The following is an 18,238-nucleotide window of genomic DNA, read 5'->3' on the forward strand; positions in this document are numbered from 1 at the left end:
AAAATGGACATGAAGGCCCCCCCCCAGTGTGCCCATCAATTGTCGCTACTGTGCCCCATCAAATGCTGTCAGTGTGCCCATCAATTGTCGCTATTGTGCCCCATCAGATGCTGCAAGTGTGCCCATCAATTGTCGCTACTGTGCCCCATCAAATGCTGTCAGTGTGCCCATCAATTGTCGCTACTGTGCCCCATCAAATGCTGTCAGTGTGCCCATCAATTGTCGCTATTGTGCCCCATCAGATGCTGCAAGTGTGCCCATCAATTGTCGCTACTGTGCCCCATCAGATGCTGCCAGTGTGCTCATCTATTGTAGCTACTGTGCCCCATAAAAAGCTGCCAGTGTGCCCATCAATTGTAGCTACTGTGCCCCATCAGATGCTGCCAGTGTGCCCATCAATTGCCGCTACTGTGCCCCATCAGATGCTGCCAGTGTGCCAATCAATTCTCGCTACTGTGACCCATCAAATGCTGCCAGTGTGCCCATCAATTGTCGCTACTGTGCCCCATCAAATGCTGCCAGTGTGCCCATCTATTGTCGCTACTGTGCCCCATCAGATGCTGCCAGTGTGCCAATCAATTCCCGCTACTGTGCCCCATCAAATGCTGCCAGTGTGCCCATCAATTCTCACTACTGTGCCCCATCAAATGCTGCCAGTTTGCCCATCAATTGTCGCTACTGTGCCCCATCAAATGCTACCAGTGTGCCCATCAATTGTTTCTACTGTGCCCCATCAAATGCTGCCAGTGTGCCCATCAATTGCCGCTACTGTGCCCCATCAAATGCTACCAGTGTGCCCATCAATTGTTGCTACTGTGCCCCATCAGATGCTGCCAGTGTGCCCATCAATTGCCGCTACTGTTTTTCATTTGCTTTGCTCACCTTTTTATCTGGACTCTCTGTCACTCAGTCTGGTCTGGTGGGGCAAACTTCAGCGCCGGTCTTCTCTTCCTGGTTCCCTGGTCCAGGCAGGCAGTCGGCCGGGCCGCTCGGGCGGGAGGAGGAGGAGCCTGGAGGAGGTCGCGTCGGAGATTTGCGGCCCTGGGCTGCAGCGGAGGTCCTCGGGAAGGGAACAGCTGGTTGAGCTGAGCCGTGGATCTAAGGCACTGGTCTGGCATGGCAGAATGCCGCCGCGCTGACTCCGCCGAAAGGTCACTGACTGGACTGGAGGTCGGAGGGAGGAGTCAACGGTGAGTGCTGCTCTCTCTGCTGCTGCTGCTGCACACTGAGTGAGCACTCAGTGTGCACTTCCTGTCAGTCCGGCCGGGAACAGGACACTGAATCTCCTGTACCGTGCGGACTGACAGGAGGAAAGAAGAGGAGCTCGGCCATGCTACAGCCTGGAAAGGGGAAATTGGGGGCCCCAGGCCAGCACGGGGCCCCAAGCAATTGTTTGCTTTGCCTGTCCTGTAGCGACGGGCCTGGGGTTGTGAGGAAGGGATCTTCAGGATCACTTTGATCAGACAGCCGACAGTTGGCTTGTCAGATTTACACCCATTCCAGGTGGCTGAGCCTTTGTTCTCTTCTGATATCCAATATGCTTTAGGAGAGTTTAAAAAAATAAACCAGATTCTTTCCATGATTAGATGTTTCTTTTCCTTCACACTCCAATATATTTATCCCTGGATTCACAGCAAAATGGACTGTTACAGGTTAGGAAAAAAAGACTTGTTTAAAACTGCATTACAGAAATAAAAACGCTCTCTCTTCAACAGATAAATACGTTAAAACCCATATAAGTGCACCTTAGTTTCTATCGAAGTCATGAGAGATGAGGTTAGAAACCTTTTAGATGCCCTCTGCAAACATTATCAATTTCTGTGCCTCAAAGCTAAGCTATAATTATGGATTTCCAGACATCTGAGGCCCATTTTGTAAAGGTCAAGACTATAAAAGAGCGTTTTAAGACACAAAAAGCTGCAAGTGTCAGTTAGAGGACACCGTCTCATCTAAAGGGTACTGGGTCACTTCACATAAATCTGCCCATCAAACAAGATGATGGGCTCGCTGACCTCCACGATTAACCTAAAAATGGAAGTTGAAAAAATGTCCTCAAAAAGCCATATGTGTATAAACACTGTCCCCGGATTCAGGTACATTTGCGCTCTATTTGCGGAGGCGCAGGGCAACGATTTTGCCCTGCGCCCCCGCAAATATTTTGCGCTGCCCTCGATTCACGGAGCAGTAGCTCCGTAAATTGCAAGGGCGCGCCGGCAAAATTGCCCGGCGTAAGCGCGCGCAATGTAAATGATCCCGCCGGGGGCGGGACTCATTTAAATTAGGCGCGCTCCCGCGCCGAGCATACAGCGCATGCTCCGTCGGGAAACTTTCCCGACGTGCATTGCGGCAAATGACGTCGCAAGGACGTCATTTGCTTCAAAGTGAACGTGAATGGCGTCCAGCGCCATTCACGAATCACTTACGCAAACGACGTCGAATTGGAACGGCGCGACGCGGGAACGACGGGTATCCTTTAGCATTGGCTGCCCCTGCTTTTAGCATGGGCAGCCTTACGCTAAAGACGCCGTACGCAACCGACGTAACTTGCGTACGCAGGGGGCGTGCAACATTGTGAATCGGCGTAAGTATGCAATTTGCATACTATACGCTGACCAAAATGGGAGCGCCCCCTAGCGGTCAACGCAAGAATGCAGCCTAAAATCTGCGTGGCATAAGAGCCTTATGCCACGCAGATTTTATGCTGCAGTCGGCGTAACGAGTTCTCTGAATCAGGAGAACTCGTTACGCCGGCGCAAGTCAGCAATTGCGCTGCGTAACTATGGTTACGCAGGCGCAATTGCTTACTGAATCTGGGCCACTGTGAATGAAGATTGGGCACAAACTGAAATATGGCACCACAAGAATGAATATTAGTAGACTATTGACTGAGGAATAAAGACATGTATACATAAGGAGTCTAACCATGAAAAAATATTCCTTATTCCCCTCAACCCCCCCCCCCCCCCCTGTAATTCTTAACCGGTGTCCGACCACACTTTTTTTTTTTAAAAGCCTATGGCGTGTGAACACACCCAAAAAACTCCACCCGGTGCAGAAAAAATGTGCACACACATAAAGAGTGTTCACAAAAACGTGCAGACGGGTGCAATGTCAAGTGGTCCCCCTGTGAAGAAGGGACCCAAAAACCCTGATCCCCCGGGGCGTTAGGCTCCAGACGGGGACTGAGGTACTGTGGTCCGAGCAACCGAAGCCGAAACGGACCCAACTTCCTTGGAGGGACTGCCGAAACAGAACCCTCCCGGTACTAGGTGGGGCTCCCCCGCAGGGAGACCGCATGAGAGCAGGTGAACTAAGCCAGAAGGCCATGTCCACCCACTCCCAAGACGTTCAGGGCTGGCCCAAGGACCAGCACCCTAATTGTCACACAGTGAGGCCCCGTACACACGAGAGGATCCATCCGCTGAAAAATCTCAGCGGATCGGTTTCAGCGGATAGATCCCCTGGTGTGTACGTTCCAGCGGATATTTATCCGCGGATATTTCCAAATTCCAGCAGATAAAAATTTGTAGACATGTCTACAAATCTATCCGCTGGAATCGGAACCAGCGGATCGATCCGGTGGTCTGTACAGACTCACCGGATCGATCCGTCCGAACCCATCCCTCGCATGCGTCGTAATGATTCGACGCATGCGTGGATATCCTTATATGACAGCGTCGCGCACGTCGCCGCGTCATCATCGTGGCGACGGCGCGACATGTCACCGCGATGGGATTTCGGCGCGGATTTCGATCCGATGGTGAGTACACTCCATCGGATCAAAATCCGTGGAAATCCTCGAGAGGATTTATCCGCGGATACGGTCCGGTGGACCGTATCCGCGGATAAATCCTCTCGTGTGTACTAGGCCTGAGACAAAACGTGCACAAACAAAAAAATACAAAAAAGTGACAAACATAAGCTAATAAATAAAAGAAAGTGGGGGAAAGGGATAGTGGAGAGGAGAGTGAAGAAGTGGTCATTGTGGTGTACAATGACCAGGCCCTCCGGCCAGGAATAAAAAGGCCCGGCCCAGGAGGCAGGTGCTAAAAAAAAGCGTGTATCTGGTGCAGTGACCGTGGTATCTTTAAATCAATGTGACCCTCACTCTCAGTGATTCTCAGATACCCCTGGACTGCCACTCCAGGGGCACATGCACCATAGGCTTTTCGTTCCAAATCCAACCCCCCGACCGGCCAGTGCAGCCCTCCACCCCTGCCAGCTAGAGAGCCAGCTAGAGAGCCCTTCAAGGTTTTCTTGGAAAGAATTGCCACTCCAGTTAGCAGCCTCCGCCAATACTAGTCCTTCCAAACCCCCCGTCAACCCGGCGGATTTGCATGGTCCTACCCCGTCTTATCCCAGGGCATTACCAGCTCCTCCAACCGGATCGCTGACAGAGATAGCACTTACACCAGCCAGCCAGAAGGCCAGACTAGAACTTGGCAAAAAGACCAGACCAAGTGCAGCCACCCATCCCCACCAGGAGCACCCTTCCAGATGGCTCAGACGCAACCATTGGCCGGCCACCAGTATCTGTCGGGCAGCTCGGCATAGTCCCTGCTGAAACCATCCTTCCAGGTTCTATGACGTCATTGGATTGCATCCACCCTCACAATGGAGGTGCTTCAGCGCTCCTCTGACAACTGATAAGAACAGATACTACACTTGATCTTAGCCAAAAGGCCGAGAAGCTGTCCGACCACACTGCTAGGAGTGGCAGCACATATATACAAGAGAGGGGCTGTAGGCAGCAGTACAAGGATGGAGGTGAGTTTCACATATCTGAAGGCCGAGTTGCTGAGAGGGCTTCCCTTAACCCCCATGACCCATTACCTCCTGGAGTTGGAGACAGAGTGTAGAAGGACTGTAAGAGTCCAGGGCTTGTTGGAAAAAGGCAGGCTTTGGGTTTTTAAAAATTATATAGACAAAAAATTCTCAATCAGCTAAGTTTTTAACAAAATGTTGTCTCAGTTGCTATATTTATAGTAAACGAGTTTATACAGGGAATTCTACCTCATATCTATCGCTCTAACAATCACTGGCCTCTATTTCAATAACCATTCATTATTTTAGTATATCAAATTTTGTTACGTGGTTGTTTAGCAGCATATGCGCTAAATAAATCCAATGAAGTAGATATTTGGGAATGGACCCTCGCCTCTTTTTACTCCCCTCCTTATGCCAGTTCGAATAGACAGGAGCATTATGGGGGATGTAATAGGACATTTCGTATCTCGGATTAGGCAGCGTGGTTGTTTAGAAACAATGCACACGCCGGTAATTATTTTAAAGCACTTTAGTAATGGTGATCTGCTGATAAAATTGGAAAACTTAATGACCCATGTGAAATCTATCCCTTCCATTAATTTCTCTGCAGTTAATGGTTATGGGCCTTTCTGAAATATACTTAATTGCAAAGCAGGAAGTCTCTCGGAGGGACAGTGTCATTGTCCTGTTGTAGCCGAAGGTTAATATGTTTATCCATAAACATCAATAAAAAACAGAAGCGGTTACGACACTGTTTGGCTGTCCAAATTTAATCACGGCTTATGATCTTTTCTGCCTTTTATAGGAGACGAGGTAAGTGGCGGAATATGAGCGTTTTATATCAGACAAGCTTAATAGCTGGAGATGTGTCCTCAGATCAAACAGGGCATAAGAAGGATATTCAAACCAAGCTCCATCCACCCCACGATCAGATTGATCATAAAATGAAAGAAACGCCAGATAGTGTAAAATCCAAAAAGGTTTGTCTAACATAAAGTATTGCACTTATGTCAGACCCTCTACCATAGGAAGGTGCTGAGTGAAGGGTGTTTTGGGTGTTACCTGCCAGGCAGGTAAATTTAAGCAGGTCTAATGCTGCAAGCTAGGCCTGTTTGTTTTTGATCTGGGAGCAAGGAGTGGTTAGTGTAGCAGTAGGTGAATGACATATGCTCCAGCTCTTGGGCGCCTCCCCTGCTTTCAGTGAAAATGTTCTGGAGAAGGGGCAGGGCTGAGGCTGACCAATCCCCAACTAGGATTGGCAGAGGGCATGCCTCCTACATATACTCATGGTCAGCCTGCTGGGTTGGAGTTGTCGGCTGGGTGAACTGAAGGATGGAGTGCTAGACTGTTGTGCTGGAGAGACAAAAAAATGTTGTTAGAGGGCTTAAAAAAAGCATTGTGAATGGGTGGAAGGATTGAAGGGGGGGGGGGGGGGGCTATTTTGCCCAGGTATGGTCTTTAACCACTTCCATACCAGGTACTTACGCAGCTTCCCGCCCAAGCCAATTTTCAGCTTTCAGCACTGTCGCACTTTGAATGGCAATTGCGCGGTCATGCTACACTGTACCCAAACAAAATTGGCGTCCTTTTTTTCCCACAAATAGAGCTTTCTTTTGGTGGTATTTGATCACCTCTGCGATTTTTTTTTTTTGCGCAACAACTAAAAAAAGGCTGAAAATTTGGAAAAAAAAATACGTTTTTATTTTTTTCTGTTAATTTTTTTGTAAATAAGTTTTCTCTTTCAATTACGGGCACTGATATGGCGGCACTAATGGGCACCGATGAGATGGCACTGATGGACATCGATGAGGTAGTACTGACGGGCACAGATGAGGTGGCACTGATTGGCGGCGCTGGTATGCGACACTGATGGGCACACATAGGCGGCACTGATGGGCACACATAGGCGGCACTGATGGGCACACAGGCGGCACTGATGGGCACACATAGGCGGCACTGATGGGCACACATAGGCAGCACTGATGGGCACACATAGGCGGCACTGATGGGCACACATAGGCGGCACAGATGGGCACTCATGGGCGGCACTGATGTATACTTATGGGTGGCACAGATGGGCACTGCTAGGTGGGCACTGGGCATGGATGGGCACTGTGGGGTGGCGCTGATGGACACTGGGGTGGCGCTGATGGACACTGGGGTGGCGCTGATGGACACTGGGGTGGCGCTGATGGACACTGGGGTGGCAGCACTGATTGTTGCCAGTCAGTGCCCATTTGTGGGCACTGACTGGCATCTTTTTTCTTTATGCTTTTTTTTTTTTTTTTTTTTTAAACTTTTTTTTTTTTCTGTTTTTTTTTTTTTTTTTTTGCCCACCCTGGTGGTCCAGGGTGGGCATCCCTGGTGGTCCAGGGTGGCGATCCGAGGGGGGGCTGCGCTGATAACCAATCAGCGCGAACCCCCCCTGTCAGGAGAGCCGCCGATCGGCTATCCTCTACTCGCGTCTGTCAGCATCGGCATCGGCGGCTCTTCCTGTTTACATCGTGATCAGCCGTGGTTGGACACGGCTGATCACGTGGTAAAGAGTCTCCGCCGGAGGCTCTTTACCGAGAACGGAGATGCAGGGTGTCAGACTGACACCCCGCATCACCGATCGCCGCGATGCGCGCCCCCACGGGCGCGCGCGGCATGAAATCCTGCAGGACGTTCTGGAACGTCCTGTCAGGATTTCATAACCACTTCCCGGACGTAAATCGGCCATAGGCCGGGCGGGAAGTGGTTAAACTGAAATTCCATCTGAAACATTTTTTAGCCTTGGATAGAGTGGACGGGGATCAAAGCCCTTGACAGATTGTATTGCTTTCTCTGTCTCCATACTATAGAGTTGTTTCCAGTTGCCCAAAACACAGGTGTACTTTATAGTTTCAAATTGGGGGATCAGATGGATGGAACCATCAATACCTGAAAAAAGTTATGCGGACGCCCATGATTGTACATTGTGTTTGTATTTTACTGAGCTGCCAACGCACTGCAACCGATAAGGAAGCGTATCTTCTCCATTTTTGTAATGCAGTGCACCCCAATTGAAGCCCCTTCAGCTTCTAGCAAAAGAGAACCTTGAGTGATTGCACGGCCCAATAGTGTGTTTGTGTCACAATGGTACTAATGTGAGCCCACAGGCGAGCAGGTGACACGGGATCCCCCAGGGTGTGGAATCTTAGGGCCAGGGTTTGGGCTTAGCTGCATGCTGACCCCAGGTCACGACCCCCAGATTCACCCTGCTTGTGAGGAGAGTACCAGAAGACCCAGTCAGACACGGATAGATTAATAAAGCAAAAGGAGAGCTGGATAGCGAGCCAAGGTCGGGGCGGGCAGCAGACAACATAATCAGAAGAACTAGCCGAGTCGGTACACAAGAGATCAGTTCGCGAGAAGTCAGGTAAAACAGGTAAGAGGAAGGGTGCTCAGAAACAAGTGTTGCTCAAGCAACCAGAAACTGGTCTGAGTGGAATTTAAATAGCGAGGCACATGGGGGGCTGGACAGGAAGTAGCAGGAAGGAAGGATATATTAAGCAACAGGTGAACCCGGCGACACCCATTCAATGGTCATTGCCCCCAAGTGGGTTTCTTAGCTTAGTCCAGCACCTGTCCAGTACTCAAGGCGAAAATGGGCTTGCAGGTTGCTGCTTAGGTGTGCTCACAGTATAACTGGCATTCATTTTTTTTCATTGATAATTCAATAAAGATCTTACATTGGAAATATAATAAAGCTGTGGCCTTGCTCCTATTCCAAAGTAATCTGCCTCTGCGTAATTTTTGTGCAAGGTTTCATAGCATGTTAGGTTATGGCTTTGAGCCTTAACCTTCTTATAAGTCAGGCAAGGCATGTATCATGATGTGATTTAAAGTGAATGTTTTTTCAATTTTTTTTAAATAACAAACATGTCATACTTACCTCCACTGTGCAGTTCGTTTTGCACAGAGTGGCCCCGATCCTCGACTTCTGGGGTCCCCCCGGCCACACTGGTAGCTCCTCCCTGCATCGTATAACACCCTAAGAGAAGCGCTCTCCTGGGGGGTTACTTTACGGGGCGCACTCCCGAGTCTAGCATTCGGTGTCCATAGACGCTAAATGTAGGACTTGGCCCCCGGCGCCCACATCATTGGATTTGATTGACAGCAGTGGGAGCCAATGGTTTCGCTGTTATCAATCTATCCAATCAAGAGCTGAGAACCCCGGGCAGAGAGAAAGAGCGCTGTCAGATCACCTGTGGCCAGGTGACAAGTGCACCCCGTTGGGGTCAGGGATGCACCACAGGGTAGTGAACCCTATGGCCGACTGCTGCGATTAGAGAAGAAGCGTGAACCCAAGATCGCCCGGGGCGCGGAGTCTAAGACCCAGCTTTGTGTTCACCAGAGCCTCTAGTGGTGAGGATGGCCTTCACCGCAGCTGGATCCAGGTCGTGACCCCTGGGATCCCCTAGCTCACGCTCCGCAGGGAGAGAGGGGAAGCAGCAAGCAGGACAAGCGGTAGTGATGGGTAAGCCGAGGTCAGGGCAACAGGCAGACAAGGGTAACTGAGGGACAGGCAAAAGGTCAGGATCACAGGCAAACAGGAGAAGTCAGGGACGAGCCAAAAACGGTACACAGGAAGATAATCGTAGTACACTGCAGACAGGAACTAAAGCTAACAACACGGTTGAACAGCAAAGCAGACTAGCAGTGCAGTGGTTAATATAGGCTTCCTGGGATGGCCTAGGGTGGAGCAATGCAGGGAGGAAGGTGATAAAAGACAGTCAGAAGGAGGGTCAGGCCTCTAATGAACACATGGAGATCAGGTAAGCTGCCAGACTTTATTGCATATCCATGACAAGCGCGTCCCTGGCAGGGGAATACAGGACTCAGGTGAGTAAAACGGGGGGCTGGGGGGCTGTCAGTGACATAAGATGTATTAGGTGAAAAAAAATGTGGGTTTACAACCCCTATAACACAGGTGCTTTGCCAGCTGAGTTTGTGCAATGATGGGCAGTTCTACATAAACAGCACCACAATGCAACCCACAAAGTGCTTAACATTAGGAAGCAATGTATAGGTATGAAGCCAACCTGAAAAAAAACCTGTGCTGTTGAAGACTACATGTGCCTACGCATTGTCTTGGCATAAACAACCACCCTCACCTAGTGACACCCTCCTAGTGGAACACATAAGGGTTGTTGTAAATATGAATATAAATGGTAAAAGGCCCCAACCCTTCTCAAGGGGAGTGCCAACATCCCTATATTACAGACTAAGAACAATATCCTAATGCGTGAGACTTTTTAGGAATAGAAAAATATTTGCATACATTTAGGAGATGGAAGGCCCAACAAGGTTCATAAAGACACCTAATTTATCTTTAGCCGGATTTTGGTGTGGGTCACTTGGGTGACGGACCTCTGGCCCGTCTGTTGGGTTCTCCACGTTGAAAACATACAGCGTTATTCCTTATGCTTGGTTTAGCGTGGTAATCTAGGGGTCCTGGTTGTTTCCACTGGCCCTCTTGGGTTATCGGCTGCTCTCCCGCAGGATGAAACAATAACTGAACTGTGAATCTATTACCATCCAGCTCCTGAAAAAGGTCTTGAAACGCATTGAGATCTACCCCATAGCCACATAAAATGTGCCCAATGAATATTAATGTGGTATAATGATATTGTTTATGGTGGATTGGAGGGATTATTTATGTACGTATCTGTTCTTGGTGATATATCACAACATGTTATCAGCCTTTCAATGTGTTTTATTATGCAAAAAATTTTTTTTGGGAGTTAAGGAATAAAATATGCAATTTTTATTAATATTGGTTTCAAATATTGTTCTGCGCCTAAACACTCCTACACATTAGAATCTTGGGCCAAATCCACAAAGACCCGGCGTAACGGCGAATTTCTAATTTAAGTTACACTGCCTTAAAATTTCTACCTAAGTGCCCGATCCACAAAGCACTTACCTAGAAATTTCTGGCCGTGTAACTTAAATTCCGCCGGCGCAAGGCGTTCCTCATTTCATGGGGGCGATTCCCATTTAAATGAGGCGCGCTCCCGCGCCGGCCGTACTGCGCATGCTCGTGACGTCATTTTCCCGACGTGCATAGCGCGATATTACGTTACGTCGGGCTTTGTGGATTGCGACGTTAAAATAAAGTTGCGTCGGGAAAAAAAAAAGATACGGCGCGAAAAAAAAAATACAAATTCGAAAAAAAAAACGCGTCGCTAGACAGAAGGGTCTGCATTTACATGGTGTACTAACTTTACACCATGTAAAAGCAGCCCTAATTTTGCGTATGCAACTTAATACTTACGGAGAAAAAACGAAGCAGAAAAGCTTTGTGGATCTCCGTAAGTGCTAATTTGCATACCCGAGGCGGCATTTCGACACGAAATGCCCCCAGCGGCGGATGCGGTACTGCATCCTAAGATCCGACAGTGTAATTCAATTACACATGCCGGATCTTCTCCCTAACTATGGAAAACTGATTCTGTGGATCAGTTCCATAGTTAGGACCAGGGATACGACGGAGTAACAGCAGTTACTCCGTCGTATCTCTTTTGAGGATTTGGCCCCTTGTTCTTAGGCTGTGTACACACGATCTGAATTTCCGACAACAAAAACGTGGATTTTTTTCCGACGAAACGTTGGCTCAAACTTGTGTTACATACACACGGTCACACAAATGTTGTCTGAAATTCCGAACGTCAAGAACTCAGTGACGTACAACACTACGACCAGCCGAGTAAAATGAAATTCAATGATTTCGAGCATGCGTCGAATTGATTCCGAGCAGGCGTAGGATTTTTGTGAGTCGGAATTGCATGTAGATGATCGTTATTTCCGACAAGCACTTTTGTTGTCGGGAAAATTGAAAACCAGCTCTCAAACATTTGTTGTCGGAAATTCCGACAGCAAATGTCCGATGAAGCCTACACACGGTCGGAACTACAAAAAAACATCAAAAAGGAAGACCTGTGTGTGTTACCAACACCCCTATATTGAATAGGAAAAGAAATCCCCCAGGGTGGGGCTTTAACGGTAACAACTTATAAAGTCAAGAAGCGTAATTATAATAATAAAAGTTTAGTTTAGTTTAAGTACAAAATATGAATATTAAAATCAAGTTCATAGGTAGGTATCTGACTTGTCCACAGGGGTTCATTCAGGCCCTACGCGTTTCGAGACTTTGTCCCTTCATCAGGGGCCAGTCTCCATGTAGGGTCACGCTGTATATAACATAAATTAACATATTTCAAAATATTGCAAGAATTATCTTTGTACATAACAGGAGAACATCGAAGTTGCATAATACGTATATCATACCTGTCACCATATGTATGAACACATGACCGAGCCGGCAAACATCAAAGCGGTGGCACACGGGGCCCCTTGAGATAGAAAATAGGTGCACCCAGTAGGGCAGGGAACCTCCCTCTCTTCCAAGCAAGCCCAAAGTTGTCACAAAGGATCGCAAAATGCATTAATCATCCTTGCATAGGCAAAACAGTCGGAATATCCGACCAAAAGCTCACATCGAACATTTGTTGTCGGAAATTCCATTCGTGTGTACGCGGCATTAGTCTGTTGTAAATGCAAATCTGTGAATTAGTGGAAGAAGGGCCTTTACCCAAACTCAATACGCTGTCACTACTTAAAACCAACATTTTTTTTATACGATATGGGGAAGTCTAGATTGATATTTACAGCAGGACGCCAAAGCTTTTACATAGGCCTCCGAAATTTTGCAAACATACCAATTATTCCCGCTGTAAGTACAATCACAGCTCTAGAAACGCTTTCAGTGAAGCAGAAAAATATAAGGTTATTTCTCTGAAGGAAGGCTTTTTGCTTTCCAATAAATGACTTATTCCATCGCCAGCTGCCGGCTGTAAAATCCAGGCCCTGTGGGTTTGATGTGCAGATGAATCATGTAATTTGTTTTCATTTGCAAGGTACCTTACCAATAAGTGCTATTTAAGGCATTCCCTTAGCTTTAATTTTTGCACAAGTGTCAAGCGGAGTAGAGTGATAGCAGCTATTGGAGGATTAACCATCCTTTTCCATACATTTCCCCTTCTTACTACAGTCTGGTGTCATATCTTGTTATGATAAACTGCCAGACATTATAAGCCACGATAGTTCAGTCGCTTGGAGCTTTTCTACAGATTGTAAACCTCTACAAAGGATTGAGTTACTCACAAATGCTGTTCATTAGATTTACCCATAGGACAAGCAGGCAGGACCTACCTATAGGCTTAGCAACCAATCGGAAAATGTTCTCATAGTGGCAGACACAGGGCCAGATTCTCATAGAATCGGCGGCGGCGTAGTGTAAGCCATTTACACCACGCCACTGCAACTTACTGGAGCAAGTGCCGTATTCTCCAAGCACTTGCTCCGTAATTTGCGGCGGCGTAGTGTAAATGGCCCGGCGTATGGCCGCGTTATTCAAAGGGGGCGGCTTGTATTCAAATTAAGCGCGCCCCCGCGCCGTTCGAACTGCGCATGCGCCGGGTGGAAAAAATAGCCCAGTGCGCATGCTCCAGCTCACGACGGAAAACGTCAATGACGCCGACGTGAGCGTCATTGACGTAAAGTCGTACTCGCGGACGACTTAGTAAAATGACGTAACCGACGGAAAAAGACGACGCTGACCCGACGCCATACTTAACATGGCATACGGCGGACTGGTGTAAGGTTACCCCTCATATAGCAGGGGTAACCTTACGCTTACGGAAACGACGTAAACGACGACGACGTGGCGCAAATTCGTTCGGGAATCGGCGTATCAGGCTCATTTGCATAGTCAAATGAGAACTGAACGTAAACGCCACCTAGCGGCCAGCGTCGAATTACATCTAAGATCCGACGGTGTAAGTGACTTACACCTGTCGGATCTACGCCGTATCTATGCGAAAATGATTCTAGGAATCATACGCATAGATACCCGGGGCAAAAAACAGAGATACGACGGTGTTTCCTGAGATACACCGTCGTATCTCTTCTGAGAATCTGGCCCACTGTCACCAAAGGACCCCTGGATGGGAACAATTTTCGCACCAACCCCCATCCCACACTTATTCCACTTCTGGACAAGCACGCTTTTTCTATGTATAGATAGATGATGGAACAGTATAAATGGACCCTCACATCCCAGAGAGCCCTAATACAGCTGCACAAATGGTAGGTCTTCCCTTGCATCCTTCAGTTGAGCTGACTGCTGTAATGAGAAACCCGACTGGTTGTAATGTTACTGCACTTTACTCTACATCAGCCTTTCTCAACCTTTTTACCCCTAAGTAACCCTTGCAATCTGGGCCGGACTTACCATTGGGCTTGACTTGGCTCAAGCCCATGGGCCCGCCCAATAGGGGGCCCCGCCCATTAACGTTAACTTTTTTTCAATAATATGCCAGTCATTTAATTTTTCATTTAAAGTGTGTTGATTGGTCTAGCATTTTTACCTGTTTTAGGGACATTGATCATTTTTGTCCTTCGTTCAAGTAGACAAACTGTCTTTCTTTTATTATTACCCTTGTGAAGTTTTTTTTGCAATATTATGCCCGGTGTCTGTCCTTTTGCTGGATGTGGCATGTTACTTTGGCTCCAATTACCGGATTTGCCCTTTTGAATACATTGCACTCTGACTTGTGTCAGTGCTTTTTTGTGCCCATGCGCAGCATACATCATGTCCTTCAGGACAGCGCTATGTTTACTATTAATGACTACGCATCGTCATTATGCGGCGTGGTCGCGATGACGTCATTACGCCCGGTCCTAAAAATTAAGAATGTCCCCCATCATAGCGTCAATGGGTCTTCTTCATCTAGGTCTGCCACCCATGTGTTCTTCCTCCGGTCTTCTCCCTCAGCTGCCATCTTCTTCCTCCCGTCTTCTCCCTTTGCTGCTGTCTTCTCCCTCTGGTGATGTGTTCTTCCTATGGTCTTCTCCCTCCGCTACTATTTTCTATGCCACATCAGACCCAGTCCTCCTCCTACGCTGGCTCCTGCCGTTGTGCCATCTCAGATGTCTGCCAGTTGTTATATAGTCATGGGGCGTGGCCATTAGGTGATGTCACCATGAGTCTACGCCCTGGTGACATCACGAGACAATGAAAAAGTGGCAAAAGACAAAATGCAAAAGGTATTTGAGCTACTTTGGCATGTTTGTCACACGTAAGGAAGCCCATTAAAGTGGGTTTCCCTATGCTTTCGTGACACAAATGTGCTAAAAATGTGCAAAAAAACACAACATGCAGCATCACACGGATGTGTATGGGGCCTAAGGATCAACTTGTGATATAAAAAAAGGAAACACTTTTCTGTCCAGAAAGCATGGAGTTTCTACTTTGAGGGTTTTTCTTTTTGCGATGTTGAAAGTATAAGAAAAAAAACGTGTGTGGCATTCCTAAAGAAATAAGAAATTACTGTAAATGCATTCAGTTACCTTCAGTGTCACTGCAAGTATAATTTTTGCTCTTTGAATACAGAAATCTCAGTTAAATATACCGTTATCACAATGACTAACCGTGAAAATTTGCGTTCCGTCTACATTGTGTTCCTATTCCCCATCTAGCAGATGCCTAAAAGACAGATGTTGAGATGTCACTTCATATTTCCTGGAAAATCGTCTATTGCAGAATGGGTTTAAACCAAGCTTAATTAAAACATACAGTATAGGCAGAAATGCTTTGGAAATCTAAAGAGCAGAATTTTAAAAAGTCAAGATAAAAAACTAAAATGTTCAAGATAGTTTTAAAAGTGTGCTACGTGTTATTATCTATTATAAATGTAATATATTTAAAGGGTAATTCCACTTTCATGGGGGAAAAAATTGAGTAATAATAAAGAAAAAATAATAGCGCATATAATTGCGACACTAATCATATTGTAATTGAATGTTATTAAAAATTACCTTTCCTTTTCAATCTGCAGCTCTGTCATTTTCTGAGTATGCATTGCAATGTGTGGCTACATGAAGCTTTACTATACACTGGGGGCTAGATTCAGATAGGTTAGCGGATCTTTAGATCTGATTTACGTTACGCCGCCGCTATTTTTTGAAGCAAGTGCTTTATTCAGAAAGCACTTGCCTCTAAAGTTGCGGCGGCGTATCGTAAATCCCCCGGCGGAATTTAAATTCCGCGGCTAGGGGGCGTGTACTATTCAAATCAGGCGCTTCCCCCCGCCGATCCAACAGCGCATGCGCCGTCCGCAAATTTTCCCAGCGTGCATTGCTCCAAATGACGTTGCAAGGACGTCATTGGTTTCGACGTTAACGTAAATTACGTCCGGCCGTATTCGCGAACGACTTACGCAAACGACGTAAAAAAATCAAAACTCTGCGCGTGAACGACGGCCATACTTAACATAGGATATGCCGCACTTACCCCTGCTATAGGGGTAACTTTCCGCCTGAAAAAGCCGAACACAAACAACGTAAAACAAACAAACGTTTGTTTCTGAATCGGCGTAAATGCTCATTTGCATATTCGACGCGTAAAAGACACGGAAGCGCCACCTATCGGCCGGCCTGGAATTGCAGCCTAAGATCCGACGGTTTAAGTTACTTACACCTGTCGGATCTTAGGGATATCTATGCGTAACTGATTCTATGAATCAGTCGCATAGATACGACCGGCTGGCCTTAGAGATACAACAACGTATCAGGAGATACGCCGTTGTATCTCCTATCTGAATCCGGCCCAGAGTGTGAACTGACCACTCCCCAGAAACATAAATTCCTGCTTGTGTGATTGGCTCACCGATTTTCACAGAAATCTACACTAAGATACAAGTCAGATTTCAGATACTTTCAATAGGAACACATCTAAAGGGATGCAGGCCCAGAAGCTTTCCTCATGAGTGCCCTGCTGCTGCCACACCTGACAGATAATTAGGAACCACTCCCATTACACCCACTCAGAACAGAGGCACAGACAAACACACATGGGGCACCAGGTCACATGACCTCAACATGGGGGCTCTGCCCTCCCACCCCGAAGCACCTTGTCCCCATGTTGATGGGGACAAGGGCCTCTAACCCACAACCCTGGGTGGTAGTTGTAGGGGTCTGCAGGTGGGGGGCTTATTGGAATCTGGAAGCCCCCTTTAATAAGGGGGCCCCCAGATCCCGCCCCCCCCATTTAGATGAGTATGGGTACACCTACTTATTCACCAAAAAAGGGTAAAAAGTGAATAACGACACACCACAAGTTTTTGACAATTCCTTTATTAAAAAAATTAAAAACAATGTCCCCCCCGATGTAGATCCACCATCAATCACAATACACATCGCATTGCCTAACCCGAAAAATAAAATAAAAAATAAAATCTCTTGGGGCATGCTGGGTTGATGACGTCACAAGGGGTGGCATCACCTGCTGACGTCATTGGGTGACTCCACCCTTTACTCATTTAAGAAATATCAGACGGAGGAGCAGGCAGTCGGCGGGGAGCCTTCAACGAGTCCGGAGGGTTTTTTTCTTTGGGTCCGGCGGGGTGGCAGACGGCATGATTGAAAAGGGGAGAATTCTTTTTTTTTTTTTTTTTTTTTTTTAACAAATGTATTTGTTAGATTCAGCCTGCCCATATATGGTTCGAATCTTGGCCGGTTCCTGCAGATTTGAACCATCGATGGCTGGCTTAACACAGAGAAAACAATCAAGATTAAGAGACTATGGAGAATAGGCAATGCTTTAAAAATGTTTACAGGTTACCAGTTTAGAGTTACAGAGGAGGTCATGTTCTATAATTATTACTCTCACATTTCTCAAATGGTTGTTTTTAACACCGTTTACATTTGCGGGCGCGACTTATGTATGCGCTCGCTTCTACGTGTGAGCACGGAGGACCGGAGCGCTTTAAAAAAAAATTGTTATTATTATTATTATTATTATTTTTACACTGTCTCTTTAAAAGAATAAATTATAATTTTTATTGTTCTCACAAGGAAGGTAAACACGTTTTGCACGTTTTTGAGCGTTTTTTAATGTCTGGCGTTTTTACAGCTCTATTGCTGGAGCCAAAGAACGCCCTGGTCCCGCGTTTTTTTTACAGCTCAAAAAACCCTATGCCATTTGCAGCTCAAAAAAGCCTATGTGGGCATGATGCCATAGAATAACATGGACAGGCGTTTTTAAGCTGTAAAAAACGCTCAGAAAAGTGGCCGTAAAAACGCCAGTGGAAATGAAGCCTAATGGTCAGTGACAGGTACTCTTTATGAAGGGATCTAGGGTCTATAGGACCCCAAATCCCCCCTTTGCACTTAAAAGTGTTCAAAACGCCCAAATCTGCGTTTTTGACTAGGGATTTTTTTAAATCAATGCCATTGGCAGCCAAGTGATATTGCTTCTGGGTCACTAGATTGGAGACCCGATCAAAGCCAATTCCGGCTTTGTTCAGGTTTTCCGCCGGCTGGCAGGCGTGTCGGCTGGTCGCTCGGGCCTCCCGCTGGGACAGGAGAGCTGGGGAGAGCCGTG

General features: G+C 47.1%; 1 pseudogene; it reads right to left on the minus strand.

Moving 5' to 3' along the window:
* Positions 1–4,591: 4,591 nt before the first annotated feature.
* Positions 4,592–4,695, minus strand: LOC120921448 (annotated as a pseudogene).
* Between the last annotated feature and the right edge of the window lie 13,543 nt (positions 4,696–18,238).

Source organism: Rana temporaria, chromosome 13 (genome assembly GCF_905171775.1).
Source record: "Rana temporaria chromosome 13, aRanTem1.1, whole genome shotgun sequence".
In the NCBI taxonomy this organism is placed as follows: domain Eukaryota; kingdom Metazoa; phylum Chordata; class Amphibia; order Anura; family Ranidae; genus Rana; species Rana temporaria.